Here is a 17,849-nt window from a genome sequence, read left to right as displayed (position 1 = left end):
AGTGTGGTACTGGTATCAAAACAGACTGACAGACCAATGGAACAGAATAGAGAATCCAGAAATAAACCCTGACACCTATGGTCAATTAATCTTTGACAAGGGAGGCAAGAACATCAAATGGGAAAAAGAAAGTCTCTTCATCAAGCATTGCTGGGAAACCTGGACAGCTGCATGCAAAGCAATGAAGCTAGAACACACCCTCACATCATGCACAAAAATAAACTCCAAATGGCTGAAAGACTTAAATATACGACAGGACACCATCAAACTCCTAGAAGAGAACATAGGCAAAACACTCTCTGACATCAACATCATGAATATTTTCTCAGGTCTGTCTCCCAAAGCAATAGAAACTATAGCAAAAATAAACCCATGGGACCTCATCAAACTGAAAAGCTTTTGCACAGCAAAGGAAACCAAAAAGAAAACAAAAAGACAACTGACAGAATGGGAGAAAATAGTTTCAAATGATGCAACTGACAAGGGCTTAATCTCTAGAATACACAATCAACTTATACAACTCAACAGCAAAAAAGCCAATCAATCAATGGAAAAATGTCCAAAAGACCTGAATAGACTGTTCTCCAAGGAAGATATACAGACGGCCAACAAGCACATGAAAACATGCTCAACATCCCTGATTATAAGAGAAATGCAAATCAAAACTGCCATGAGATACCACCTCACACCAGTCAGAATGGCCATCATTAATAAGTCCACAAATAACAAGAGCTGGAGGGATTGTGGAGAAAAGGGAACCCTCCTCTACTGTTGGTGGAAAGGTAAGCTCGTATAGCCACTGTGGAGAACAGTTTGGAGATACCGTAGAAATCTATACATAGAACTACCATATGACCCAGCAATCCCACTCTTGGGCATATATCCAGACAAAACTTTCCTTAACAAAGACAGATGCATCTGCATGTTCATTGCAGCACTATTCACAATAGCCAAGACATGGAAACAACCAAAATGTCCATCAATGGATGATTGGATTAGGAAGAAGTAGTATATATACACAATGGAATACTACTCAGCCATAAAAAGAATGACATAATGCCATTTGCAGTAACAGGGATGGAACTAGAGACTCCATATTGAGTGAAATAAGTCAGAAAGACAAAGATACTGTATTTACCATATGATAACACTTATAACTGGAATCTAATATACAGCACAAATGAACATTTCCACAGAGAAGAAAAATCATGGACTTGGAGAATAGACTTGTGGCTGCCCGGGGGGAGAGGGAGGGAGTGGGAGGGATTGGGTTGTGGGGTTATGGGATGCAAACTATTGCTCTTGGAATGGATTTACAATGAGTTCCTGCTGTGTAGCACTGATAACTATGTCTAGATACTTACATTGCAACAGAACAAAGGGAGGAAAAAAAATGTATACATATAAGTGTAACTTGGTCCCCATGCTGTACAGTGGAAAAAATAAATTAAAACAAAACAAAACAAAACAAAAAATCCCCTAAAGTCAGCATAAGTAAAGAAATAATACATATCAGAGAGAAAATAAATAAAATAGAGATTTTTAAAAAATAGAAAAAATCAATAAAACCAAGAGCTGGTTCTTTGAAAGGGTAAACAAAATTGACAAACCTCTGGCCAGACTCACTAAGAAGAAAAGAGGACCCAAATAAACAAAATGTGAAATGGTAAAGGAGAAAGGAGAACTTTTAACTGATACTGCAGAAATAGAAAAAAAAAAATAAGAGAATATCATGAACAATTAACTATGTCAACAAATTTGACAATCTAAAAGAAACAGACAACTTTCTAGAAACATACAGCTCACCAAAACTGAATCATGAATAAATAGATAATTTGAACATATTGATCGCTCCAAACAGAATTGAATATGTAATTAAAAAAAAACCCTAAGTCCAAGACCAGATTTTCACAGGTGAATTCTACCAAATATACAAAGAAGAAATTATACTGATCTTTCTTAAACACTTCCAAAAGGTGGAAGAAGAAGGAACACTCCCAAAGACATTTTATGAAGCCACCATCACCCTGATATCAAAACTAGACAAAGATACTACCAAAAAAGATAATTATAGGCCAATATTGTTGATGGATATAGATGCAAAAATTTTCAAGAACATTTTAGCAAACTGAGTCTAGAAACACATAATAAAGACTATATATGAAGACCAAGTGGGATTCATCCCAAGTTGACAAGGATGGTTCAACATATACAAATCAATCAATATAACACACCAGATGAACAATAGGAAAATAAAAAAACCACATGATTTTCTTAATATATGGAGAAAAAGCATTTGAGAAAATTCAACATCCATTCATGAGAAAAAAATCTTACCAAGGTGGGTATAGAGAGAACATATGCCAACATAATTGCAGCCATTTATGACAAACCTACAGTCAATATAATACTCAACGGAGAAAAGCTGAAAGCCTTCCCACTAAAATCAACTTAGATAAGCATGATCACTCTCACCATTTTTATTCAACTTGTATTGAAAGTCCTACCACAGCAATTAAACAAAAAATAAATAAATAAAAAGTATCTTAATTGCAAGAGAAGTAAATTTGTCACTATGTGTAGAAGACATGATTACATATATAGAAAACTCTAAAGACTCTACACAAAAACTAGTTAATCTGATAAACAAATTGAAATTAGCAGGATATAAGACTACCATACAGAAATTGGCTGTACTTCTGTACACTAAAAATGAAATATTAGAAAAGGAATATGAAAAAACACCTTTTAAAACTGCAACCCTCAAAAAAACCTATGATAAAGATGACCAAGGAAATGAAAGATTTATATGCTGAGATAGTAAAACATTAATCAAGGAAATTAAAGAGGACTCAAAGAAATGGGAAGATAGCTCTTCTGGACTGGAGGAATTAATGTGGTTAAAATGGCCATACTTCCCAAAGCAATCTACAGATTTAATGTGTTCCCTATCAAATAACTCATGACATTTTTCGCAGAATTAGAATAATCCAAAAAAATATATATGGAAACATAAAAGACCCAGAATTTCCAAGGTAATCCTGAAGATTAAAAAAATCAGGAAGCATAACTCTCTTATACTTCAGACAATATTACAAAGCTATAGTACTCAAGACAGTGTGGTACCAGTACAAAAATAGACATACGATCACTGGAACAGAACAGAAATCCCAGAAATAATTCCAGACACCTATAATCAATTAATCTTCAACAAAGGTGGCAAGAATATAAAATGGGAAAAGACAGTTTCTTCAGCAAGTGGTGCTGGGAAAACTGGACAGGTGCATGCAAATCAATGAAACTAGAACATACCCTCTCACCACACCCAAAAATAAATTCAAAATGACTCAAAGACTTAAATATAATACATGAGACCATAAAACTCCCAGAAGAGAATAGAGGCAAACCATTCTCTGACATAAACTGTACAAATGTTCTATTAGGTCAGACTCCAAAGGCAATGGAAATTAAAAAAAAAAATTAATTGGACCTAATCAAACTTTGAGGCATTTGCACCAAAAAGAAAACCATAAGAAAAGGACAACAATAAAACTGAAAGACAATGTATGAAATGGGAGAAAATAATATACAAACAACTCATAAACTCAACAACACAAAACAAAGAACCAAATTGAAAAGTGGTTTGAAAACCTAAATAGATATTTCTCTAAAGAATACATACAGATGGCCAATAGGCACATGAGAGGATGCTCACATCGCTAATTAGTAGAGAAATGCAAATCAAAAGCAAAATGAGGGACCACCTCACACAAGTCAGAATGGCCATGATTAATAAGTCTACAAATAACAAATGCTAGAGAGGGTGTGGAGAAAAGGGAACCCTCCTACACTGTTGGTGGGACTGTAAATTGGTAAAATCACTATGGAGATTCCTCAGAAAATTAAATATAGAATTACCATATGATCCAGCAATCCCACTCCTGGGTATGTATCTAGACAAAACTCTAATTCAAAAATATACACACACCCATATGACAGCACTCTTCACAACAGCCAACACATGGAAACAACCTAAATGTCCATCAACTGATGAATGGATTTATAAGATGTGGTACATATACACAATGGAATAATACTCTGCCATAAAAAGAATACAATAATTCCATTTGCATAAACATGGATGACACTAGAGATTTTTATCCTAAGTTATGACAGAAAGAGAAAGAAAAATTCCCTATATCACTTGCATGTGGAACATAAAATACGGCACAAATGAACCTATCTACAAAACAGAAGCAGATTCATGGACATAGAGAACAGATGTGTGGTTGCCAAGGGCGAGGAGGGCGGGAGTAGGATGGAGTGGGAGTTTGGGTTTAGCAGATGCAAACTATTACTTTCAGAATGGATAGGCAATTAATGCTCTACTGTATAGCACAGGGAACTATATCCAATTTCCCAGGATAGACCATGATGGGAAATAACACAAAAAATAGTATAAGAATATAATATAAAAAATAAAAAATTAAATCATCTCACTATGTTAAAAAAGACAAATATTAGCAGAGTAGATAAAACAGTAAGGCTTAAATCTATGTTGATTACAAGAATCCCACTTAAAATACATTAGGACAAAGACAGATTATAAGTAAAGGAGAAACATATGCCATGCTAACACTAATCAGAATAAAGCAAGTATAAATAGTTATATTAATTTCAGACAAGCCATCTTTAGAAAAAGAGAATGTATTGGGGCTAAAAAGGGTCATTTTATTAAAGATCATCTCTGTCTTACATTAGCAGCAACAGTCATAAGTCATTTTGATAGTATGTACCCTTGATATGATGTCATGAAAATATCCCTGTAAATCTGTGATTCTTCTTCCCTAGACACATAATCTCAGTAGAACTGAGATAAATATTGCACAAATTTTAATAGAGGTGATATTAAGTAACATATAATTATCATTATAATTATCCCCCAAATTATCAAGATCATCAAAAACAAGGAAAGATTTAGAACCTGTCACAGTCAAGAGAAGCCTAAGAAGACATTAAGTATGTTAAATATGTTAAAAACAAGATGGCATCCTGGTTGGGATCTTAGAACAGAAAAAGGTAGCTTTCTAAAGCTAAGGCAATTTGAATAAAATATGGACTTTACTCATAATGGATCACAATTGGTTCATTACTGTAACAAATGTACCATACTTTTGTAAGGTGTTAATAATAGTGAGAACTGGGTGAAGGACTATAGGAAACCATCTGTGGTATCTGCTAAATTTTTCTGTAAGTATAACACTATACTAAAATATATTCTTTTAATAAAAATATTAAAAGTCAATGATAAAAATTATGTCCGTAAAATGTGTTCATTTTTAGTTGCCGTGTTAGTCAGGGATCACTTAACAGATTACTCATGATCCAGTTCTCAAGAATATATGAGAATAAACTCAAGATTCTTATAACAATTGTGACCAAATCTCTTAAAAAACACTAGGAAGAAAAGAAAGCTAGCTTCCTTCTGACATTCGGCATTGGAAGAAAATCTAAGGAAGACATTTTTAACAGCGAAGAAGGTTAAATATGTAAATTGTTGTCAAGAGAAGCTGTGGAATCTCCTCTTTCGCAGGTGTTTATAGACAGAATTATTTTAGATGTAATCTAATCAGAAGACAGATTGATGAATGAGATAATTTCTTAGATTTGCCTCTTCTAATAAATTTAATATTACACTAGCAAGTTGCAATCCTAAACAAAATAACTGAACATTGGAAAATGATGAATAGTAGGGCAGGATGACATAGATGAAATAGAGGCTTACACTGTACTTAAAACTATTAACATGATGAAAAACCTGCATTTCGGTACTGGCCAGTGTTCATTTCACAATGTCAAAAACCCGCTAATTCAATGATATACTTGCTGCTCAACAAATATTAAGTGGCTATAATTAATACACTTGGATAGTTAAGAGATGCTAGTTAAATTTTTAATAAAATGCTTTTTCATGAGGAAGAATGGAATTAAACAAACAAAATTAGTACTTCTTAACTTTCTTTTATGAAAACCAGCACCTCCAGGGTTATCGTTTATTCAAACTTTTTTGTCTTGGTTAGTTAAAATATAAGAGCAAAGGAAAGACAAATCTACATTGTGAATGATTTACTTATGAATTGCCATTCTCAATTTCAACTGAATGAGTAACAAGGCTAAACAATTCTGTGGGTTGTTTTTTTTTTTCTTTTCTTTTTAGGGGCACACCTGCGGCATATGGAAGTTCCCAGACTAGGGGTCGAATTGGAGCTACAGCTGCTGGCCTATGCCACATCCACAACAACTTGGGATCTGAGCCACCTCTGTTACCTACACCAGAGCTCATGGCAAGGCTGGATCCCCAACCCACTGGGCAAGGCCAGAGATCAAACCCGCCTCCTCATGAATATTAGTTGATCTGTTTTCACTGTGTCACAACAGGAACTCCCATTTCTATATTTAATAATATTATTATACACATCTTGAAATACTGTAAAAATTTCATACTGTACTTATTTCATACTGAAATAATTTCAAGTATGAAATTGCCTTTCTATTTATTCTTTACCTAACTTCTAGATAATTCCATCTAAAATTAACTTGGCCTATGCTAAATTTTTATAAAACATCTCAATGATTCAATTTTGTTTTCAGAAAAAAACTGTTATCTTTATTAAATAATTTAACTCAAAGACTTTCAACATCTAATCTCTACCTACTCATCCTCATATTCTGAAATAGCTTTTTTTCATAAATTATGCCCAATTATCTTTTTTCATATAAGCACATTTTTGTTTGGATTGCTTTCTTTTTTTCTGCTTTATCCATATGATGAATTTTGCTTATATTTGAAGACTCGATTTAGGCATCATACCTTGTAAGAAATAGTTCCTGAACTTCTGGTTTTAGCTTGGTAGACGTCCTCTGTGTTCTAGACAAAGCACATATCTATTTCTTCCAACTTATATAACTTAGGGATCATATGCATAGTTTTTTCCTTCTCTAACAGAAAAAAATTTCTTTGAGGTCTAAACTTACCTTGGATATCACAATAGGGGGCACATAAGAGATATTAAATCATAAGCTTGTGGCACTGGCTTCTAGGAAAATGGAGTAGATGTATCCTACTGTATACACTAAAAACTTGAGACATCATATTTAAAACAAAATATAAGAAGAATCTGAAAGGTAAAGGGAAAAAGGCTGAAGGTACAACGACCCAAGGTGAATATTATGGGCTTTCTTTTTGCCTCATGTATCTAATACTTGAGCCTGAATAAGTAGGCAATCCTAAAACACCAATGAGAGCAGACAAAAAAATAAAATAAAAATCACTAACAAAAAACTGTACACCTCTTCTCTGTAGCCATTGGACCCCGGAAGGAGTTTAGCAAGATAGAAAACTTGCAGATGATAATTGCTCAATTCTAGCCAAACACCACAGAAAAAAAAAAAAAGAAAACTGTACCCTCACCTACAACTTTGCCAGCAAAGACTGAGTGGAGCGCCTAGTTACCTTTGCCAGGGTGTAATGAGATAACCCAATCTCCCGCTGTTATCAGAGGAGGACTACTGGGCAGCAGGGATTGTCTCCTAACTGGACAGTAAGATCCCTCCATCCCTCTACAGTAAGGAGAGACCAAAGAAGCCTGGACCTTCACTCCTGCCAATGTCTTTCAAAATGTCAGCAAGATTTTTTTTTCAAGTTATAGAAAATTTTTTTTCTAAAATTTGTATATAAAGGCAAAGAAACAATTGTGAAACAATTTTAAAAGGAAAAGTAATGTGTGATGAAGCTACAGTAATCAAGACTGTGTGTTCTTAGCAGAGGAATATACACAGAGGTCAACGGGATGGAATAAAAATCTAGAAATAGTCCCACAGAAGTAGGGCCAAATGATTTTTGGTAAAAATGCAAATGTAATTCAATGGAGGAAAGACAACTTTTTAAATAAAATCTATAAAAATAGATTTTAATTGCTGGAGCAATTTAAAATCTTTTTGCACAAAAAAGAAAAAAAACACCTAGAACCTCCTCCTGAACCTTACCCCTTTTATAAATTAACTCAAAAATGGATCACAGACTTAAATGTAAAATGGAAAACTAACACTTTTCGAAGAAAGCAGGAGAAATTCTTCAGGACGGAGGGTTAGACAAAGAGTTCCTAGACTTGATGCAAAGAACATGATCAACAAAATAAGTTGGACTGCATCAAAATTAATGTTTATGTTCTGTGAAAAACCTTAATAAGAAAATGAAAAGCAAGATAGATATTGGGGGAAAATATTTGCAAACTACATATCTGATAAAGGAACCATATCTGGCATAATAAAGAATCAAAACCCACCAGTTAAAAACAAACAATCCAATTAGAAAATGGATAACAGATAAGAAGGGATATTTCACTGTAGATGACATAAAAAGGGCAATAAGCACATGAAAACATAACTGGCCCAGGAAAATGCAAAGTATGACTAAGATGAGATCTATTAGAACAACTAAAATTTCTTTAATGTGACAGTACCAATTATTAGTGAAGAAACAGGCTGTATCATTCCTATACTGCTGCTGCAATTGTAAAATGTTAGACACTCGGAAAATGATTTGGCAGTTTCTTAAAAACAAACAAACCCCCAAACGCCCTAAACATATATTTACTGTTTTGACCCAGATATTGCACCTCACCCTAGAAAAACAAAAACACTGCCACAAAACAATCTATATATGAATGTTCATAGCAACAATAATCAAAACCGGAAACAACTAAAATATCCCTTCATTAAAGTGAATGATTCAACGAATTGAAAGTGGAGTTGACCCATGGATACCATAAACGGGGGTTCCAAACACCACCCCTGCAGTCAAAAATCTGTGTATAACTTTATAGTCAGCCTTTCAAATCTGACTCAACCAACTGCGGACCCGTGTAGTACTTGGTGAAAAGAAATCGCACATGAGTGGACCAGCGCAGTTCAAACCTGCCTAAGAGTCAACTCCATACCACAGCATGAAATACTTCTCCGTCATAAGAAGGAATGGACTACTGATAAACGTCACAATTTGAATAAGCATCAACGAACTGTTAAGAAACACAAAAACTGGGATATGCCCATAATCCCAAAAACATCTAAAATAACGCATATGGTCTGGTTCAATTTAACTAACATTCTTCAAATGACAAAACTATGGAATGGAAAACATTTTAGTGATTTCCATGGGCTAGGGATCGCGTGGGAGGGCGATGGGTGTGAATGTAAAGGGGGCACGAGGGATCTTTGTGGCGACGAAATACTTCTGACTGAATGGGGGCTTACACGAATGCACATATGGGGCAACTGGCGTAGCACTAGACACACACTTTGTGCCACGGCCGGATTCCTGGTTTTGATTTTGTACTAGAAGCACGAACGAGATCATCTTTGGTGCGAACCGAGGGGAAGGGTACAAGGCTCGGCTCTGTGTTACCTTCGGGACTTGCTGCCCATCCGAGTACACTGGGAGCACCTGGCAGCTGGGTTTTTCGATTGCGGTGGTGGGGCCGGGCATTAAACTTTCCAAAGACAACTATCTCAGATAAACACCCTGCCAGCTACAGGACGAGATAAAGAGCCAGGCTGCCCCGCAGTGAGGCGTCCTTTGCTCTGGAGGTGCCAGGTCGACTGGGATAACTGATCCCCGCGCCGCTGGTTTTCCGCTTGCTGTGCTTTCTTTCCCACGCTTGGGCTTCGAATTCGCCAATAACGCGGGAGCCCGCGCCCCGGCCCCGCCCCGCGCCCCGGCCCCGCCCCGCGCCCCGGCCCCGCCCCGCGCCCCCAGCCGCCACAGCGCGCATGCGCAAGCGCCCTACCGTGACTTGCCGCCAAGTGGTCCCAAAAGCCGAATCCTCCAGGACACGTGAGTACTACACCTTGCTTTTTTTCAAAGTTCCCCGACGGTTGTTGTCAGGCTGCGACCTGAAGGCCTCCGGGGAAGCGCAAGCGTAGGTCACGGCCCCGCATAGGGTTCGCTCTGAGGGAAGCGTCGGTGGGGCCTCCACGTGCGCCCCCTCGGAGCAGAGCCCCAGGCATTTCTAGCCGATGGCCCTGCCATCGATAGGCGGAGACCTGGGGTGCACAGGAGGACGCGTTCAAGATGAAAAGCTAAAACATACGCATTAGTTACAAACTTGAAATAAGGCGGAGGAAGACAAATACTGTGTGATTTAACTTAAACGTGGAATCGGAAAAGAACTAATACGAACAGAAGATTGATTGGTGGCCAAGGGCAGGTGGAGGGAGATGGAGGGAGAGCGGGAAAAGGGTGAGGTGGTCTGAGGGTCCAGACTTCCAGTTACGAGTTTCTGCGGTACATTAAATCTAGGACTGAGACTGTAGTTTATAGTGTGTCATATGCTCAAAAGATGCTGCGAGAGTAAACCTGAAAAGTTCTCACGGCGTACACACAAAATGGTAATATTGGTAGCATGTACTGTATAAAATTATAAAGTTATATGCTTTAAATTGATAATATTTTATGTCACTGATATCTCAGTAACACTGGGGGGAAAAAACCTTTTTGATCATGAGGGTACATTGTGAGTAAATGAAGCTGTTAATGAGATGATGCCAAGTACATCAACAAGCCCCAAGGCTGTTTACCTTTCTTGTTTGAAAGATATACAGATCTTCATGCAGAATTTGGTGGGAATGAGGTACTATATGCAGAAAGACTCAAGTATGAGATAGGGACATAAAAGGCAAAGACAGATATTGAGATGTTGCACAGATGCTAAAATACACAGAAGCATCTTGGAGGGGATTGTGTATGTATATATGTGTGTACACAGCACTGAGCTAACTACCCACTGCCAGCTGCTGTTGAGAGTAGGCCTTCATTAAGTCCTGGGCCAGCTGGACAGATGCCTGGCACCAATCGACAAGGATGATAAGTGATCACTGGAATATATTTAAAATATGAAGGCAGTTAGTAGAGTTTCTCTTAGGCACTTATTAACGTAACTGGCAGAAAGTAAATTCTTTCTGCTGCAATTAAAATAGCAATTTAAAACTTGGTAAGGACCAATATATCTAAGTATTTTGGGGATCACTGTCTTCGTGTTTCATGTTATAACTAAGGGCAACCTCACTAACTCAGAAACAAGCCTGATTGTAGTTTTATCTTGGCAGTTACAGCCAGCTGAAATTCTGAGATTGAATTTAAAATGCATGGCATAATATTATTTATGGTGAATAGGTGACATTTCATAAAAATCTAATTTTATACATATTAACATTCCTCTAAAAATACTGCTAAATTCAGAAAGCTAAGATTGAAAAAGAGAAGGAGCTGCCCAAGAGTACCAAATACTTTGTCAAACTGAAAATCTGAAAAATGTTATATTTAATCCCAGTGCATACCAGAATCCCAGTAATTATGCCTCAATGATTTTCTGTCTTTTTCTGCCAATAAATAAAGCAGTTGAATGCTAATTGGAAATGTTACATTTTTACTTGTTTCTGTCATGAGGCATCAAAGAGGATAGAATGGAAAATTTATAAATAAAGTTTTTTTCAAAGGGTGCTCTTATTAATGTCTTAGGAAATTTGGTGTCCATTCTTTCACACTTTCACCAAATTTTCCTTGTTTCCACATATTTACATGTTTATGTACACAGATATATATGGATTTTATTTTTTTGTGTTGTATACATTTAATCATACTAAATGAACAAATCTGAAACTACTTAATGTATCAGCCGCAACTTAACAATGTATTTTGGCTAGGCATACAAGTTAATTGATACAAATCCAAATTTATCCTTTCTTCCACCTGCTTTGTCATTCATATATTCACAAATTTTATGTATACATTATATATATACAGTATACATGCACACACACATACTCGCAGGGAGACTCATGCGTATTTAATTATCCTCCTAGCTCTTGAAAAGCTATATTACATTTTAGAAGGTATGTCTTTTTTGTTCTGTCTTTCTGTTAAAACCATCCTCACCAATTGTTTTGTCACAGGAATTTCCTATCAGAGAATATCAGGTGGAGCAGGTTTTCTTTCACGTAACTTAAGCAAGTGATAGGGATAAAGAGGTATAGCATCTTCTTAGACGCTTCAATCTGTGTATTAGGCTATTTGACTCTCAGAAGCACGTTCATATTTAGTATTCATGTTGCTTGTAAAGCTGTTTTTCTGAGCTCTTAAGTATTTTAAGTGCAATTAAAGTGCAAGATGACAATGGAGTCACTAAAAGTTCAAAATTGGTGAAAAACGTCATATAACATGGTGCTTAATAAGTATTCCTGAAGTTAAATAAACACACAAAAGAGAAAATACCTTCACAGGCTGAAATTAAAAAAAGATAAAATCCATGGAGTTCCCGTCGTGGCTCAGTGGGTAAGGAAGTTGACTAGGAACCATGGGGTTACAGGTTCAATGCCTGGCCTCGCTCAGTGAGTTAAGGATCTGGCGTTGCCTTGAGCTGTGGTGTAGGTTGCAGACTGGGCTTGCATCCTCTGTTGCTGTGGCTGCGGCATAGGCTGGCGGCTGCAGCTCTGATTAGACCCCTAGCCTGGGAACCTCCATGTGCTGCTGGAGTGGCCCTAGAAAAAAGGAAAAAGACGAATATATATTTAAAAAAAATAGTAAAATAAAATCCATCTCTAGAGTTCCTGCAAGCTGTGTGGCATGGCCAAACACACACACAATAAAACCAATGACAACAGTTAATCCTAGTAAGTCCATCTCAACAAAAGTCAGGACAGTATAGAATTAGACTGTGAGGGAGGGGATGACGTTGCAAATTTCCCTTTTGTTGGTACAAGGAAGAATTAGGAAATTAAAATCCTGGTTTTGTTGTTGTTGTTGTTTTAAAGCTGATGGAGGGTGTGGGTCAGCTGTGGAGGAAATAATTGGTATCTTGTTTTCCTATGAATTAGAGACAGGTGTGTGTGAACAACAGAAAGAGGATGATACCATTAACCAAATGGAAATACGGAGTTAAATGCTATTACCAGAAGCATGGGATAAGAAACAGACTATCACTGCAAAACTGCTTGAAATCTTACTACCAGGAGACTTATCAGGAGAAAGTCAGGATGATTACTTAATTTTAGCAAAATCAGTCTAACTATGGAAGTATAGCCAAAAAAAAACAAAAAACCCTTCCCTCCCCCCAAAAAACCCAAACCAAAAATTCTCTTTATCCACCAAAATGTAAGCCACATGAAGGCAGAGATTGTTTGCATGTGTGTTTTCACTTAGGAATCTCAGTGCTTAGAATATGCTTATTTAATCCACGAAGTGTTTTTATTCCTTTTAGTTTATTTGATTTATTATCTGTTTTAATCTTTGTTGTTTTTCTCTCAAAGCTGAGTACTAGTAGATTTGATTTTATCTTGTATTGTTCTTTAAAGTATCTCAGGTACTTTTAGACATTTTTAGTTTGCTGCTTAGAATAAATACATTTTTTTACAGGTTCCTTGCACCTGTAAGTTACCATGGGACTACATTTTACTAATAAAGTATAAGTGGATATGTATCAGCCTAAGAAGTCCTTTTTTAAGGAGTTGAGATTATTGGCTCAGGACCAGTGAGATCTATATATATTACATTTATGTGACAGAGAAACTATCTTGTTTGAGACAGTTTTGAAATGTATTTTTCTGAGGCTTTCAGATAAACTACTAAAGCTAATCTTAATAAATGTGCCACCCTTTCTCCAGTTTATGTATCTTAGTAAGAGTGTGTGGTAAATGCTATCCAGGCATGAGTAACAGACACGCGAGAGTTGAAAGATAATTCCAAAATAATTTATTAACGTCATATTCATTTTTTGTACTATGTCTTTCAGATATCAGTACGTTTACCATTTCTACTAATAGAAAAATATTTTGTTTCTATTCCTACTCAATGCATGTCCATCAAAAATTTAAGCATGTGGGTTAGAAGTGTACCAAGAGATAGTCTTACAATATACTTATATGTTTTTGTCTGACATGTACACTCTTATTCTGAGTTAAAGAGGTATTTGGCAATAAACTGTCCTCATGCTATGACTGTAACGTAACTGCATTTTGAGGTGAGGAGGGATGTGAAACATGCTTGGATGTGCTGCTTCTGCTCAGAGCATTATAAACACACACAGCTCTGAAGGGCAGTGAAAGCCCCTAAGGGTCTCTCTCCCTCCCATCCCCTCTAGGTAGTAGCACTGTATCAAGAAAGCAGAGGTGGAATCTTCTAGAGGACAAAGTAGAATCAGTTGTAAAAATTTAGATTTTTGGACCTCTCAGATACTGATGTAGATGAAAACATTTCCTTGACACAGATCAAAAGCCAGACTCTGTTACCAGGATTTATTTAAAGCCCTCCATCACCCTCAAGTAGTCTTTGATATATTCTATATTTGACATGCTGGGAATCTTATACACTAGAATCCAGGAGTTAGGGACATTGGAATAAGGATGTATATTTTCAGTTTTGCCTTGTATTTAGGAGAAGTCTCCAACTTTTTAGTTACACAGTTGCTGATTTATAAGAAAATATTATGTTGACATGTGACCTGAAAACTGGCCCAGATTAACCTGTACAAGATTTTCCTAAACCTAGGTTTATTAAACTGTAGCAGGCCGGTGGATTCTTGTTTCCATTTGCAAGGTAATACCGTTTAGTTTGCAGATTACTATTACGCCTGACAGCCACTGCTTAGCTTGAGAAATCCCCACATTCTGACACTAGGGAACTTAGGATGGGGAAGGATGTGGTGGTGCCCACTGGTATAGTTTACAGGTAGCCACAATCAGATATCACAAAATTATTGATATTGATATGTTTTATGTCACAATTATTATATTCCAAAGTTGTTAATGTGCTAGAACTATAAAAGTATGTTATGAACCAAGTAATACAGAATGTTTCAACACTTAGTTTGTGCCAAAGTATCTTAAATCAGCTTATCCTGAATCAAATATCAAGACGAATTCCATGGGATTCCACCCTTATATATGTCATGGGCAGTTTATAAAACATTACTCTATAATTATTTCATTATTGAATAGTAACAAAATAAATCTGGTGGTGAAAGTTGATATAAAATTTTAGACATATTTTTCTGGGGCAGGAATGCTAATATTAGAATTAGCTTAATCTGAAGAAAGATAAGTAAGAAATAATAAACACAATGTTAACTTTTGATTATAGTGGGAAGAAACTCCGTATTTCTATTAGAGGATCTAAAAGGACTAGTTATATATTTAAATAGATATTTTGTGGATGATAACTAGAGTTACTGTGGTCATTTTTCAGTATTTACAAAAATCAAATCACTAATATGTTGCATGTCAATTATAACTCAATAAAATATATTTTAATTAGATCTTCTAAGATTTGATTATTCAAAATCATATTTTATTGTCTTAATATTAATAAAAATCATAGATAAATGGAATTTCTAAGAAATAAATTAGCTTATGTAGATCATATAGCCTGATTAAATATCAGGGGACTTGAGGAAGCGGACATGTATAAGAACTTATCATGGGGGGTGTGTGTGTGTGTGTGTGCGTGCACTGCTTGTGTGTTTTTCTCATAGCACCACTTACGTGTTCTTTGACAAATGTGCTGTTGGGTTACTTAAATACCTCAGAGGGAGAATCGTGAGATGAGTAAATAGAGGTTGCATATTTTACTTTGATCCTTTTTTAAGGTTATATTTATCCACTGTTTATTTTGCTAAAATCTGTATGTGAATGATAGATTTAAAAGATGACTATAGTTACTGTGAAATATACAAATCTAGCAAAAGAAAGTACATAAGATTCTCCAGGATGACTTGTTGTTAATATATCAGAAAATTGTGTGTGCTCTGAGCTATGTTTTTATGCAGACTTTCTGGAAATGCACATCTGATTAAACTTACATCTTATTCTAAGCTTGCATCATCTCAATCAGAAATAAAATTCTAGGTGTTCTGTGGAAAGTATGAAAAAGTATGGCAATATATGCTGTCCATCCCCAAATAACTATTTTTCCCCTAAAAAGTGATGATAGGTTGAACTTTTATGACTTGGAACACATAAATAATGCTATTCATGGTGGTTTGGTTTCAGGCCAGTTTTCAAATACACTTAACCCAAAATGTAATTTAAAAATTGATTCTAATCTCCATATGTAACTACATTTTTATGGGAAAGTAAATCAACATGTCTTTCTCACCAAACCACTAATGCTGGTCTAGTTACTATTTTACTTCTTTAAACTTTTAACTTTTAAAAAGGGTTTACAAGTACTCTTCTGCTGTGGTAGATTATTTTTCAGCAAACACTCATCACTTGGCTCCCAGATACCACCCCCTCCATCTAAACAGAATACTTCTTCATGTCTTGACTTTGACCTTGGCCATATGACTTGCTTTGGCCAGGGGTGCAATCCACACAGAACTTGTAAATGTGCTTGTGCCATTTCCCTTATTGTCTTGTGTGTTTGCCGTTGTCACAGGGGACCATGCCTTGAACAGTCCCTGCCCTTCCATCCTAGAGACCAGAACAAAACATGTGGAGCAGTATTTCCAGAGGCAGCCCTTAGATGTGGGAGTGAGAAATACATTATCATTTCCCACTGGTATTTTGTGGCGGTTTGTTATGAAGAATTACTGAAACAATAGTTAACATATGCAACCAGCTACAAGTCCATGGAGGGCCTGTCAGGGAGTCTCAAAGATTGAAAAAAATGCTATGAAATCTGTGTGAAAGTTAAGCTAAGGGTTTGAAATTTTTTATGTAAAAGGGATACCTCTCTAAATTTTGTCACTTAAGTTTGTCCTGACTTTTAGAAAAAAAAAATATGTTAAAAACTGAGGCACAAATGCATTTTTGGAAAATAGCTCCTTCATCCACACTCCCTCTCTGTAACTTGTTCCAGCTCAAATCACCTAAAGGAAGATGGGCTAATGAGAGAAAATTAATGGTGGAGGTTAAAAATCATCTATCAAGAATACTAAAATCATAACATTGTGAACATAATATTGGAAGAAAAAGAGGCTCTGAAAATAACATCAAGTATTAAAAATCTATTTGAAAGGACAAAATTTTTTAGGTAATATGAGGTCTATATAGTTGTCAGGGGCAGGGTAAATTAGGGACATATTCTGAAATATATTAATATACTAGGAAATATATTAATGGTGCTATAAAAGCAAGAAAAACATTATAGCTCAGTGTTATGGCAGTTGACTCTGAGAAAGATCTAGACCCTTACAAGTAAGCTTAAGAATGGTTCACCATCTTCAGAAGTGAACATTCTTAGTCACCAGTAGGATGATTTTCATAATAAGGGTAGAATCAAGGATGATTTTCATAATGAGGGTAGAATCAAGGAGAAGCTATCTGGCGTGTTCATGATACCATGTAGGGAATGCACACAAAAGCAAGGTGTCTAGCTCTGGGACTGCTTATTTCTGTAATATTACTTCTCTCAGAATGGTTCTCCTCAAAACCACACTCTGACTGTGGAGACAGAGTTGGCACTTGTCCTCCATGAGCAAGTTATCCATTCCCTTGATTACCAGGGAGACAACAACAATCAATAATAATCACCAACACTTAGTACGTTTAGAGGCACACTGATGGACTAAACATGCTTATTTTAAAGTTGATATGGATGTGTGTTCAGATAGTATACATCATGGCTCAGCCGTAACAAACCCAACTAGTATCCATGAGGATATGGGTTTGATTCCTGGCCTTGCTCACTGGGTTGAGGATCCGGTGTTGCTGTGACCTGTGGTATAGGTTGCAGATACGTCTCAGATCCCACATTGCTGTGACTGTATAGGCAGGCATCTGTGGCTCTGATTCACCTC

The 17,849-nt window shown here is 36.2% G+C and overlaps 1 long non-coding RNA gene across 7 annotated transcripts in view; it reads left to right on the top strand.

Moving 5' to 3' along the window:
* The first annotated feature begins 9,824 nt into the window (after window positions 1-9,824).
* LOC146403598 (uncharacterized) overlaps window positions 9,825-17,849 on the top strand; it is a 686,469-nt gene continuing 678,444 nt past the window's right edge. For 5 of the 7 annotated variants that reach the window (XR_014845506.1, XR_014845507.1, XR_014845510.1 and 2 more), the window contains exon 1: window positions 9,839-9,892. This is a non-coding gene — a long non-coding RNA (uncharacterized LOC146403598). Of the gene's footprint in view, window positions 9,893-17,849 lie in introns of all 7 variants that reach the window. The other 2 variants (XR_014845505.1, XR_014845504.1) reach the window with 1 other exon arrangement.

The sequence above is a fragment of the Sus scrofa genome, chromosome 5, assembly GCF_054392235.1.
Source record: "Sus scrofa isolate SSC_HxYL_T2T_F1_AM1 chromosome 5, Sscrofa_HxYL_maternal_Yorkshire_Landrace_v2.0, whole genome shotgun sequence".
NCBI lineage: Eukaryota > Metazoa > Chordata > Mammalia > Artiodactyla > Suidae > Sus > Sus scrofa.
Note: the sequence above shows the minus strand (reverse complement) of the source record. Positions and strands in the feature narration are given on the sequence as shown.